Below are 14,985 nucleotides of genomic sequence, written 5' to 3' on the forward strand. Positions count from 1 at the left end.
ACAGCTCAGTGGTATCAGTGACAAAGCAGGTATCAGCCTTCAAGAAGTTGCCCACAGAACTGGTTGAAATAAGCATTCCTCCACTTAAGAAGGAATCCCTGAGATTTAAGAATTCCAATGACACTTTTTAATAAAAATTGCTAAGCCACTGGAACATAAAACTTGATCACCAAGCCCAGCCTGCCACTGTTGCAAGTAAACCTGCAGAGCAATTCAATACTGCACACCTCCAGATGCTGCAGGCCAAAAAACACTCCCCAGTGTTCTAGGAAAATTAAGGCTTATTGTAAAATACTGGCTGCTGCAGTTAACACTGCAAAAGTAAGGGAGCAAGGGACATTAAGGGCACATAAAGCAACTCAGGCCCCCAACTTTTCACTGAGTTATTTACTAAAGAAACAAACTTTACATACAGAGGATATAATGGCTGATATGTAACAGAATAAAAAGCCAGTCAACCAAAGATGAAGGAGTTTCTCAAATACTTAAAAAACTGGTGATGAAATTCATGCTCCACTAAGTTCTGACCATGAACTTGAACCACGATCTCCCACACTGTAAGAGACCTACCCGGGTGATCATTCTGAGATGAGTCTTCTGAGTTTGCTCTGCTAAAGCTGTTCCACTTGAAGACAGCCAAGCACCCACAGTCACAAGCCGCTTAGTGGAACCCAAGTTCCAATCTTTTATTTGAACTCTATCTTTCAAATGAGGAATGATGGGGCTTTTTTCTGAAATGAAAGGTACTCTTTGATAGAAGAAGGAAAAAAAAAAACCTACCAAAACTTCCAAGCTTGTCAGGTGCCTCAGTTTATTCCCACAGCAGAATGGGAGAATGGATAATCTCACTGTTTTCTTTGGTACGAGACTGGAGAGAGCTGGTAACAACGGGTTTTGACAGAAAATAAGAAAAAAGAAGAGAAATTTAACAGCATTGAGCATTGAAATGGCAGATTTAAACAATTCTAAAGAATTTACAGGAGAAAACATTTTCAAATTAGACTCTGGAATCTACAAAGTTTCAAAAGATCATTTTGATTTTCCTACCTAGGCGTTTCTATAATTAGCTAGCTACAATAAGGACTATCATATTGCTTAATGTCAGCTTTAAGTGAACAAATGTTACCCAAATATGCCCATAATTACCTCCCAAAACAGCCAATATTCACAATACTTTTGAAGTGGAGTTCTAAAAAGCCAGGTATACATGAAAAAAATTATAAATCACACATTGGTTTTATTACTTAAGAAATGGAAAATATTTACAGATCTAACAGTTTTACTTCTAACTGCATTTAGTAGAGAAATTAAAAATAGGAATTGAATACTCTACCCTTGGATAGACTTCTCCCTTGCTGGCACACAAAAACTTAATTTACACTTCCCTGTGCCAGTATGAAAGGAACAGTATGATCTATTAATGCACTCTAATGGGTTATAAATTAGTATAATCATTGAGGGAAAGAACCAGCTGTGGGTCTAATTGTAGACAGCACAATGAAAAAGGAGTGGAAAACACAAGGTGTAAGTCTAGGTTATGGGATAGAAACTAATAATTAAAATATTTCATTATATTGTAGAGAAAGGTAACGATTTCTCATCAAATATTTGTTTCAGTCTCATGCATCTTTTCTCAGAAACAATGCAACAACAGAGTAGAATTTAGAGAACAAAAAAAATTATGTATTTGAAATACTATATGGGAAAGACAAAGAATATCAACCACTTCTGTTTATATTTTTGCATAATACATAAGAAAGAGGAAATGCTTTTGTTATTCAACACATAATTAAGCTGTGAAAGTCAATGACCCATGACTTTGTTAAGCTTACAAGGACTCAGGACACAAACAGATATTTACATAGAAAGGAAAATTTTAATGCATTTACAGCAGTTATTTATCAAAATTTAAAATGCCTTTGTCTTAAAACAATCTCTATTTATATGAATTTAGGAGGCAATATCTGGTATATGCAGTCTATCACAAAACATTCTGTTACTGTAGCTTTAGTCTTTCCGCTGTGGCATCCTGTCCAGGATCCTGGCTAGGGTTAGCAACCACAGTAGATTGGTCTGTCATATGCATTTCGCTACACGAAACTAAAGAAGTTTTTATTGACATAAATTAAGACAATCTTATTCTGACAGAAATATAGTACTGCTTTAGAGTCTCCTTTTAGAGCTAAAAAATAAGGAACAGCATCTGAATACTAGCAAGAAAACTAAAAAATAGGAACACTTATGCATCCATTGGCCATACAATAATTTCATTTTTGAAATCAGAAATAAGAGATATTTTCAGTTTATTTACTCTATCATTATTATTTTCCCTATTATTGTGGTACTACCTACAGTCATCTAAATCAAGATTCTACAGAACACAAACATAGAAAATTATACCCTCTTTCCTCAAACTACTTCCACTTTGAAGGTAAGATACAACAAGTGAGACAAGCTTTCAGATTGTGAGAAAACCTGCAACAAGAGGCAGCAGCATGCATATTAGAGGCCCCTCTTTCAGCTCACCCTCTTCCCAACCTCAGCCAGCTTTCTGCTTCTCTGGGTAAAGCAGACCAAACATGCTTTTGAAAGAGCAGGTCCACCCAGTTAGGGCACACCTGGGAGGGTAGGAGGACGCCTGGGATGCATAAGAAGAGAGAAGTCAGAAAGAGTAGTAGACATTTGTGATTTTTAGAAAGAAGAAGTTAAAGAGAGATGTGGTGTCACTTCTCACCTCCTTCCTTAAGAGACAAGATAATTAAGAACACCAGTAAAGAGACCAAAGCTAGAAAAAACAGTTGAAGGTTATGTTCCCTAACTCCATATAGATGCTGCGGGGAGAGTAGAAACATTGAAGGCTAGAAGAAAGGTAGTAACAGAAATAATTAACTTTTATACTTCAAAGATTAAGCCAGGAAAGGAAATGAAAAGAGAATTTTTAAATGGATACAATGCTGAAAGATACAGCTAAAACTCTACTGGTATGGCTGACACACCTCATTTCATGTACGCCTTGATGGAAAAAAGCACTATAAACAGTAAAAAAAAAAAAAACAAACCAAAAAACCACACCAAAAAAACCCAAAACTGAAACCAATATATGCCTTGAGAAATGTCATAGGAATTCTGAATATTGAATATATGAGGAGAAGGCTTTCCTAAGCCATGAGATGTTTCTTACCATTCAAGTACCTTCTTGCCTAACTACAAATGTCTGTATTCTACTACAAATGCCTGGGGGAAAATTCACTCTCAAAACAGAGGCTAGAACATCAAGTGCCTACACCCAGTCTAACACGGTTCTCTGTATCCCATGAACTTGAGTTGGTAACCTGTCATAAATACTCTGCTTCAGCAGACAGGAACAACAAACAGATTCCATTGCAAAAAGAAGGCAGCCTTTTAAAAGCAAACACAGAAAGCGTAACTTACCACTACACAGACATAGCTGACCCTCAGCAAGAACCTTGTTAACGGCAGAACAAAAAGCTGATCTAAAACACAGTGAAGAAGGAATATCCTCTGTGTAACAGAGCTCATGAGAAGGGAACGATGACATTTTCTCTGTAGCTGTATCAGTTGTAAACACATAGAGACCAATTGATTCCCACTTGGGATATCCCCTAGGAATATATCCATGAGAAATTAAATTAAAACAGGTGTGGACCAGTGCTGTCCCAACAGGGGAGCAACTACTGGATGAGATTTCCCTGCCTGATCCATGACTTTCAGACACTGAGCTTCTATTAAATAATATCCTTTGTGTTCCTCTAGGAGGCTGACATTTTTTCTGAATTGTTCAGCCTAACTGGAGCCAGGATCCACACCCGTCAGAAGCTTGCAAAACCCAGAAGGCTTCAGATATCATTTATCTAAAAAGGGCCCTTACATCCTACTTCCTGCAATTTTATATATATATTTTTTTAGTACTGAAAGAATGAAGACAGAGAAAGATAAACAACAGCCTATGTAACCAAACCCAATGGGATGTTTCTTAAGTTTCCACTGCAACTCAGTAACAGATAAAGCACATGATGCAAACCCCAGCCTAATCAACAGAAAATCTCTTTTCTGCCTTTTAATCATCTCTGTATCAATTAGACCTAGTACTCCCACGTATGATGCCTTCGATTAAATTTATTTTCATACAGTAGTTTCAACACTGTTAACTGACCACTATATTACCAAATGGAAAACACTGCCTTTCTTTATACTCAATCCACTGTTCTCATTATACTTTTGCCATTGCTGTTTTGATCATTAACTGTATCACTAGAAGTGGCTTAATAATTATTCATTGCTTCTAGAAGCCTTAGTATAAAATTCTTCCTCATTCCTCAGGTTTTCTAGAAAAAAATACTAATCTTTTTCATACTATCACCTGTTGAAAACTTAATACTATTTTGAGAGATAGCTGCAGTTTTAATAGTCTCCCAAAAGTATTGCAACAAGTACAGCAATGAGATTAACAATTCAATAGAGCAATCAGATGTTTAGGTTGTTTGATCACAGCACGAGAACCCATCTGTAATGAAAAGCAGCCTCTACCCCAGAGATCCTCTGTGTGTGTAACAAGACACACACACTACTGTTCTGCAGAAAAACACCCCAAACCAAGATCTGTATTTACCATCTTGTGCTCAAATTTAATACAGTTCCTCACTGGACCTGATGGTAATTTATTAGACATTAAATACTTTAGGTGATTAACATTATGCACTCACGTCTGAAAATATTCATTCTGTCCCTTTGTAAAAGGTTTTAAAAAGTCAAACAGACTTTTCTAAGCTTTTTATATTTATAGGAAGTCGGGCGTTTCAAAGCCTATTTTAGTGTTGTAGTCAAAAGGGCTTTTTTGCACTTGTATAGTTATAGCTTTGTAAAATCGGTGTAATAAATTGGGAAAATGCATTTTTTTATTAAGAAACAAACTAAGGCATAACTGTTTGATGGTGTTGAGCTACATGCTTCCTCCACATTTACAAAACAATCGTCGCTGTAGTAAACCTTGAATGTCTAACAATTACATCTCCAAAAAGTTGCACAGAATACATGACATTTGAACTTACACCACCAGTTGCCATTGAAATTGGTAGACATGGGTTCAAATTTATAAGATCATGAATACCTTTTTTTCCCCATTCTTTCCAAATAAGATGCTTTTGTGACTAGATAGGAAAATACGTATTAAAAAACTCATATTATAAGAAAGGAAATAGACAACAAAGGTACAAAAAGGAACATCTGCTTGTCGGTTCACTACTACAAACAGAAACAGTGTTTTACAGGAAGATAAACTTCAGTGCCATGCCCAGTGTTTCAGAACCAATAAATCTGTAATGTAAGCAAAACAATCTTGATAAGGAGGAGAAAGTGTACGAAATTATACATAACACATACAAAAGACAAAGGACACCATATAAGTGATGTGAAATAATACAACGTGAAATAAGGCAAGACTGAAACACCAACTAGGAAGGAAAAAAAATAAATAATCAGAGAAACAAATAGGAAGCATGAATACCCCACTAGTTCTGTGGAAAATACTCTGGGAATTCAGATTCAATAATTCAACAAAGTAAGGGGGGGTAAAAATGCAAAAGGAGTTGTGAAATGTATTAACAGAAGTGAGGTATACAGACCATGCAAGATAGTTATGCTGTTACATTTGGCACTGGGGTTACAGTTCAGTCACTGAATCCGTTTACTGGGCAGTACAGTGTAAGAAAAAGATCGTGGCCTGGGAAGAGACCTAAAGAGTGATGTGCTTAATTTTTTAACCTATAAGACCTAAATCTTTAAATACATCTAAAAATGACAGTTGATCCCCCTGTCTACCAAAGACAAGAACTACAATAACTTACAATAAAGAGGACCAGAAAAGTCTTCCCCTTCTAAGGGTAGGGAAGTACTGCAGGTCTCTCTCTCTCGTTACACAAAATATCTGTCAAGAAAGTTACAGGTATACTGCATTTTGTTTCAGTGCAAGGGGTGGGCTAGATGACTTCTTGAGATCTGTTATGACAAGTTAACACCACACTCTGCGAATTCTTCCGCCGAGTCAGTTATGACATTGTGTTAAGTGTATGAATCCACGCCCACCTTCAGATATAGTCGTTAAGAGCTTTAAGAAATGCAGACAAAAAGACGTGGTCCCATTCTTACCCCTGGCACAAATCCAAAAATTGCAAGTATGCACCCATCAGAGCACAAACAGGTTTAGCCCACCACATCTCAATCTACTGCCTTCATATATCCCATTTACTGAATTAATGATGTAATAACAAGGCTTTTCTCAAAAATGCCAGAACATGATTACAAATGGAGATGGGATTTTCAGACACCTATCACCTGAGCAGTTTCCATATTGTGCATGTGTGCTGCATAGAGCTATAGGCATAATGTGGACATGGTCATAGCTCAAGAAGTTTTTGTTCCCTCCATGGCCTAGCTGCAGAAGGTACAGGAAATCAGTAGATGGGTAACTACTCATCATCTCCTCAGAAATTCTTTAGCTTCTCTCTAAGTTCCCTGGTTGTGAACTTTTTCCTCAATAGCTCTAAATTTCAGAGATATCTAGACAAAAAGAATTTGTGTAGGAATTTAAGCTAGGTGCCTCTGCATAAAAAGGTTCACTCACACTTGAGCAAGATAAGGCAGAAGACTCATTAGATTTTCTGTTGGCAGCATTTAAATAAAATAATTATGTCAGCAAAAACAACAAACAAGAAAAATTTCCTTGATCCCACAGGATGTTTATTGCTTTTTCTCAAATAAAAATGAAGAGTCTGAAATTAGACAGTACAGATACCAGAAGCACGCACTCCCACTAGAAACCATCTAGGAACTATCATTTCACAGGGATCCTGCCCCTCGAGCACTCTCAACGGGAAATCCTTTGTTCTTACCGTGACACTGTATGCACTACGCCACCTTTTGTCTCACAGATCCAAAAAACAGTTGGAAGCAAAATATCTTGGTACCAGTCCAGGAAAGATGAAAGTAACTCTGACAGGTCTACACAAGCACGCAAAAGGCACAGTTGTAATGGCATATTCTGTGAGTATATACATACTCAATACCTACTCTTATGCATTATGGTCCCTGTGTTATTTGGGGCTCTGCCATTCTAAAATTGTCAGTTAATAGTGACATGACATGACATGAAATGAAATGCCTCTTTGCTGTTGACCGTGATATGGTCTTTTCCACACAGTGACTTGTGGCTTTGTAACTGCAAAGTTATAATATTAGAACATGTTACAAAATGATCAGCAGATGTCAAGGGCAAGTAAAACAAAAGACTATTTTGTTACATTTACATACAAATAAAAAGACCTGAATAACAAGTAGATGTTAAATAGAAGTCATATTTACATACCAAAAGTAGTAACAATGCAAGCAGGTAAAAAAATGATAAATTAATTCTCAATTATTTGAAAGCATAAACATTCTTAACACTATCTGATTCCAGATGTAACAAAGAAACGAAATTCCTTTTTTCCAGGCTAACCCTCTGCAAGCCTGTATTATGCTTAAAAAGTCACATTAATTCCTTACAAAATTAGTTTCTTTCAGCAAACACCGCTGCCTGATCATTTATTTGTAAATACTCATGATATGCTGTTTGGGTAATGTAGATGAGGCTTAGATGAGGTTTGAATGTCATATTTAACACTTTTTGAAACTCTGTTTTTCCAGCGTGCATTCTTGGTATAGGACATCAAACATACATACAGAAAATGACAAACTTAAACTGATTAGGATCAAAAAGAGTTTACAAGTATATTTAATAGTCCTGACTGGAGTCGAGGCTTACAGAAGAATAGAACTTTCCTGTACACGCCACCTAAACCTATACATAGTGTGTAATTTCAAGAGTTAGTTCTAGCACAATTTTTGGTACAAAGAAATGACTACCCCGAGAACATATGAAGTCCAGTGATGTATTTTTTTTCCTGCTATGTCTTCCCCTGCCTCTGAACAAGTACAGTGATGGTTTCAGATCACTGTACAGAAGAACACACGTTTAGAAGCATGTAACAGACTAGCACCCTTCACTGTTACTTTAAACAAACACCTGGCATGGTGAAAAAAGCAGCAGAAATCTCAAGAGCTGCTCTAGATGAATAAGTGTAATATACTGTGATGTTATGTGATGACTAAAGATGAGAAAATAGCACAATCCTATTACAAATATGGAAACTAAATTTTGTTCTCACTTGGAATTGGAGTTCTCAGTACAACTGTGCCAGCTACTGCCATCTCCATGGCTGACAACTGAATTTCCACTGACTTCAGATAGTGGCATTTTTTGTACTAGGGGCTAAAGAAATAGCGTTCTCTTTAGACTGTTATAGAACAACACAAAGCTACATCACAGAACGTATATGCCTCATGCACTAAAATTAGTAACAATCGTTATTTTCCTGCAAGCAGGCCTAGGACCAAATTATCTTATTAAGAAACAAAATTTCAAATTAGATCACCTTTATTGAAGCCAGTTTGTAAAGCAGTACAGGTGAGTTTTGTCATAACACTGTAACAGGAATGGGTCCAATATGGACAAGACCCATTAAATTAAACATCATACTGTTGGTAAATGTTGCAGAAAATAACTACAAAATTATTAAAATATTTTTAAAAATGTAACCAGAAGTGAATGTGTTGACATGATTAGCCTGGTACGATATGCTTCAGGAGAAATCTATGTGACTTACTAACAAATTCTTATCTACTACTTGTTACAAAACTTAGTGCATTTGATTTAGTATCTTGGAAACACATAATTGATTTAATTTGGAGATCTCAAGGTGCTTTGCATGAGTGAATAGATTAGGTAAAGTATGCACAAGGAGCATGCTGAACATCACTGAAAAAAAGTCATGTCTTGAATACATAGTATTAAATACTCTTTCTGATGTGCAAGCATCCATGGCTCCTACGGAAATCAACAGATACCTACATACCTCCATACATCAAACTCAAGACTCTAAATATTATTTATAGGTGGGTACAGAAATCCTAATGTAAAAGAACAGTAGCCACTCATCAGTGTTTACATACAGCACAGTGCCCACCGTACACAGCAGTAACTGGTACTCAATGCTTTTGAGTCATCCCAGACTAGAACGCTGATGTCTCTGGCATTCAGTACCGACTGGGCAGCCTGCAAGCGCTACCTTGGAGGTATAGGCTAGGCCCAAGTTTGGTGATGCCTTCAGTGACGCAGGTTTAAGGTGAACTGTTCAGCAAATAATAACTTAGCAAATAGCTGACAGCATTTCCTCTTTCTATATCTCACTTCACTTGTGTCCTTTGACTGCAACGGTACTAAGCATATAACACTACCACTTCAGTGTGAATTATACATATTTTCTAGAAAAACCTATTGTGGAATGATGGAAACATCATTTTCCACTCCAGTTAAACACCATGCAACCAGCTTTCTGTAAATATTTACAGCACTACAAGCATTTGAAATAGAAAATAATTGTCTGCTGTGGCAGTCTCAGTTCCTATTTTCTTCTACTCCAGATTGCAATATTATTCCTATCATCACAATCTATTGAACATTTTTTAAAATGTATTTTCAATATTGTACTTTTTTTAGTCCTTTTTCTTTTTAAAGATTCAGTGTGTAAAGGCCTTCTCAGTTCAGTATAAACATAGCTTAGTAAAACATAAAAATTCCATTCTTAATGTACTGATCCGACCTTATTTTAGCCAAAGCAATGCCTAGAGATGCATGTTGTGTTTTTAATGTTATCTTGTAGGGAAAAAAAAGCCTGTAAACACGACTCCTTGTTTATTTCCAAAAGCCCTACCAAAACTGTTTTGCAGCAGTCTCATCAGGAAAAATGAAGAGATTGAAAAAAAAGGGAATAAAAATAAACAACGAAAGGAAACATGTTAGAACTCATTTACAGGAATTTATCTTTCTTCAAATTTGTTAGCTAGTGGTGTAACAGAGGACTTAAGGAAAAAGAGATGACTTGTTACAAAATGAAGAAATCTCAAAAGCTCTTCCGAATAGCCAGTACTCCTGAGCTGTGCAGGAGTCTGCCTTGTCCATTGGCCTCCTCTTCTCCTCCTGACATAGGGAACCTCCTTTGCCTTCAGCTTGGTAGAAATCAAACATTACCTCAATCCCAGTACAAAGACCAACTTCCTTTCCTTCCCTACCTTGTCTTCTTCCTCCTTTGGATAAGTCTACATGGAAACAATGGGTACTGTACAATAACACAGTTATTATATTATTAGGTCCTGATAAAATTAAGTAAGATCAACTGGAGAGGCAACAGACTCTCTCATGCAAAGGAGGGAGTGAAATAGTATGCCTTGTCCTTCAGAGTTGGGATGGAAAGGATGGTTAAAAGTAGGAATAAACAGGGAAGCAGCCTAGGTAAAACCAAAGTGAGAGAGCAGTGTATTTGTATCTCTGCTGAAGTCTTTAGACTTAATTTCACTATTCGGATATACAGTGTTTAACTTTGAAAAACTCCAAACCTAGTAAGAACTAGAATATAAACAATACTTCTAAAACCTATTATGTTAAAAATGTGAACACTGCAAAGCCAAAAGTCAAAAAAACCCAATCACACTGAAATCCTTTCTTTTGTATTTTTTCCCCCACAGCATTATGATACAGCCTTTAATTATATTGTCACCTGTATCTAAACCTGCCCGTCCCACTCCAGAAATCAGAACCCAGATATGTAGGGAGAAAGTCAAACAAACAAAAAAACAAACCAACCAAACAAAAAATAACCTTGCTAGGACTATTAATTCCTCAAGGGCTTTCCTGAACTCAGAATCACAAATTAGATATCCTGACACACAGTTGATATTTCAACTTCCAAGGAAAATAACATTTAAAGCACACTGTCTTGTGTCTGTTCTTAGAGATGATAGCAATAGTAAGAATCCTGTAAGCATCACTTAATTCTGCAAATTAATTCTATTAAGTCAAGAATTAGGTAAACTACAACAGCAAACTACTTAAGCTTTGCTGCTGCTGGATGGGAATTCCACCAGCTTGCCAGTATTCTCTATACTGTTGAATCCAATGATCTTAAAAAACTGTTGCATCCGATGATTTTAAAGAAGGTCAGAATATTGAACTTCAGCATCAAACATACACTTTGCATGTTTGGTAGAAGGTCTGCATTTACACAGGATCACCAACTAAAATTTTCTCCAGATGTAAACAAGCAACTGCCATAAGCAGCATAAATATAAATGGCTAGGAATTGCCAACCCATGGGAAAAAAGAAGGATTTTAAATGTTGTGGTATTAATGAGGCATTCAGTAAGTAGCTCTAATTGGAAGGAGAGGAAGGGGATTTTTGTTCTCCCCTCCAAAATCAAATTCATTGAATTACGTGGAAAATATAATTTTTTTCTGAAGGAACAAGTAGTTAATTAAAACATATTAAAGCACCTACAAGCTGGGTTTTTTTCCATTCTGCAGGAGAAGACAATAAACTATTTAGCCTAGGAATACAATTCACAAAATTTAGGACAATAGTAGATTACAAGGGTGGAAAAAGACTACTACAGAGAGCTATCCCAATTGAGCAAAGGATTGTTTTTCTGTTAAAAACAACGACTGTGAAGTTATCACAGAGGAACATTCCACTGACAGCACCAACTAGTACAGCAACATCAGAGAAACAGGTCCCCATCACAGAAAATTACCATTCCGCTCTCCTCTCGAAGTTACGACACATCACTTGTCCAGTTGTGATAAAGACATCCATACTGTAGTCCCACAATCCTCACACTATTCCCCTGACGTTAATCAATATGCCTCAATATCTCTTTTGACATAATGGCAAGTGGTAATCAAAATAAGGCTACTTAACATATGCTTTTAAGTAGAGATACTAACAAACAATGAAACAGCTCGGTGGGGAGACAACGCTCTTGACTACTAGGCTGTCTACCTGAAAGTGGCTCAACTCACAGAGGGACATTCGCCTATTACAAAAACCCGCCTACTTGAAATGACAATTCTGAGCTCACTTCCAAAGAGGACTATGGAGATTTTGCAGAAAGTTAGCTAAGGGGTTAATCCGAGGTTTGTTACCTAACGTGGCCAAGGAAATATGTGATCATGGATCATTAGTGCAAGCCACGTGGCCCCACTTCCCCCCCTGTACATCTGGATTTCAGACACATTCCATGGTAGTTTGGATGATCTGGTTAAAGGAATGGGTATTTCAAGGAGGAACATCGGAAATAACTATATGGGACAGAAGCAAATCTGTTCATTGCAGAGCCTTATAGTCAGGCAACTGGGATTCCACAAGTTTAGTGCAAGATAAGTTTTGCAGGAAAGAGTTATGAAAAAGAAATGTAGAGCAAACAGTTGTTCTGGTAGCTTATACATCCGCTTTAAAAGAGAAGAAACCATATTTTCCATAATCTGAATAGTTCTGGTATATAGGACGATTAAGACTCAGGACATTTTTACAGTATCAAAGTGGATAGGAACTGTTGAGGATTTTACCACACAAATTCCACAGGAGGTATGGTTTTTAATATACTGCTGCCTGCTGATAATTCTGAGATTTCACACACTGGAACTAATGGGACTAATAAAAGGGTTTTATGACAGGAGAACCATTATATCTATGGCAACAGCAACTTGAATGAAGGAGTTACATCAGTGGTTAGAGACTTGGGGAGAAAAAGATGCAGATACACATACAGGATCTTATGTAACAACATGATTCAATATGGGCACACAGGAGGCTGGACTATGGCCATTTAAATATCGGGGATTTACTAGAGGAAAGGAACCTTCCTCTGCAATCTCAGTAGTCATTGATTTGGACAGACAAACAGTCAGGGCATCCCCAGTGCATAACTGCTCCAACTGGCAAGTAACAAAGTCTTATGGCTTCCCATGATTGGGCCAGCTGTGACAGAGTACCCAGAAATGATCACAAAAGCCTCTTCCACAGTTAGACACTTCTGGACAAAAGTTTGGAGAGTAGCATAAGAATGCAAGACAGCTGGAAAACAGTGCAACATCTTTAGACAGTTTTCCCAGAAAGCACGTTCTCATGTTCCAAATGTTGGCATTTGTAACAATTTTAGTTCATACCACTAGGGATGTGGATGGTATCACAATTACCCTCGAAGAGAAGAGCTTAAACCATACGTAAAGGAGATGCTGACTTTGCTGGAATGAGATAAAAGGAATCAGTAGCAAAGTTCAGTCAGCACATCCTGGGAGTTCAGTGAGGGGCTGAACAGTGCCTCTCAGAGGAGACACTGTGAAGCTTTAGGAGCTCCGAATCACTGGTATCACTTTGGAGAGCCAGCATCACAGACCATAATGTAAAAAACCACCCTGACTTTAAATAAACTCAAGCAAAAGAAGTCAAAGAAGACGGTATATGTGTGGGACTTGTCACGATGCCCAGCGACTACTGATGAGCAGCCCCAGCAGCCATACAAATAAGAGATAATCAGAGACTTAATATCTTGTGGTAAACCTATGATAGCAAGGCAGTTCAGTATGCAAAAATGATAATCAGATTGCATGTTTTGCTAAAAAAAAGAAGAAAAACAAAACCACCAAACACAATAAAGCAAAAAGAGCTTTTGTTTGAGTCCCTCTTCCAAGAAGCCATATTCCTTCTAAACTGGTCAGAGCAAAATAAGAACGTGGTGACTAACAAAAAGATTATATATATGTGAATAAACTGAAATATCTGGATAATCTTCAATCTTGGTAAAAGTGATAAGATAAAGTGATATATCAGAAGAAAAGGTAAACAGGGTAGAAAGTTCAAAGCACCACTTGATCATATAAACAGCCATCAGTATACTCAAACATTTCAGTTTCCAAGAGACACGCTGCCTATTAGAAGTGGCCACCTGAGGAACAGCAGAGAGTTAACAGGCTGAAACAAGAAGGTACTCACCATTCAGCAACATGATAACAAAGTGGGAGTACTGCCAGTCAAGATTAAGGGGAAGAAATAGTGTAGAACGGAGTAGAGATAGTGGAGGAATGAGGAATTTTTAACAGAGAGGATGCATCTAGTAACAGCAGAAATCATTCTGACATGGACTTGCTATACAGATCAAAGCTTCCAGGTTATATGGAAGAAGTTAAAAATGTACCTGACCACCATTAAAAGGAGAAATTATCTTCAATATCCTAATTCCTCTTCTAGGGTTTTTATACATTAGTATGACAGTAAGGGATATTTTCATGACACTGGCACCTAGGAGGTCCTGAAATGGATTCAGGTTTACACCATGCCCATGAATTCCCCACTAGTTAGTTTATGTGGTCTCATTTTGACAATGGTTTAAAGCTTCTACCAGAAAACAAACAAATCTTATGAACAGCAAAACAGTTGGTATGCAATTTATACTCAAGCTTCTGGCAGCAGAGTGAAAGTTTTACACCATGTACTATCCAGACATTTGGCAAAGTGGCCAGGATGAACATAGCTGTAAAAAAATGAATTATCAGAAGCAAATCAGCTGAAATTAAATGCTTTCCATCTATTGTCAGTCCATTAGAACGATGACTGAAATAACTATTAACAACTCAATTTGCTGTAGTACAGCAGCTCGTAAGAAAATTTCAGGACAGCAAAACTAAAACTGGTTTAACACAAAGGGTGACTTCACTGATCACAGAAAGGACACAGATCACTTCGGTGCCTTTCACAGAATAAACACCTTACAGTCTGGAGTGAAAGGTTGTAATATTAGCCCTCTTTATATGTGAAACACCTTAAAAATAAGAGATACTACAGGCATATACAATTCAGCACAAAATTCATCTGGGACAACCTAAACTACTATGAAGTACTTTGTTTCCCATTTGTTTCATCAACGTGATCTGTGAAATTGCAATCATCGGTGCTACTTTATGGGACTTTTTGCAAATTATGCAAATTCCTGTATTATGTCCTGCCCTTAACCATGGAACTGGTACAGCTGGTACTTCAC

The sequence above is a fragment of the Nyctibius grandis genome, chromosome 5 (assembly GCF_013368605.1).
Source record: "Nyctibius grandis isolate bNycGra1 chromosome 5, bNycGra1.pri, whole genome shotgun sequence".
Classification (NCBI taxonomy): domain Eukaryota; kingdom Metazoa; phylum Chordata; class Aves; order Nyctibiiformes; family Nyctibiidae; genus Nyctibius; species Nyctibius grandis.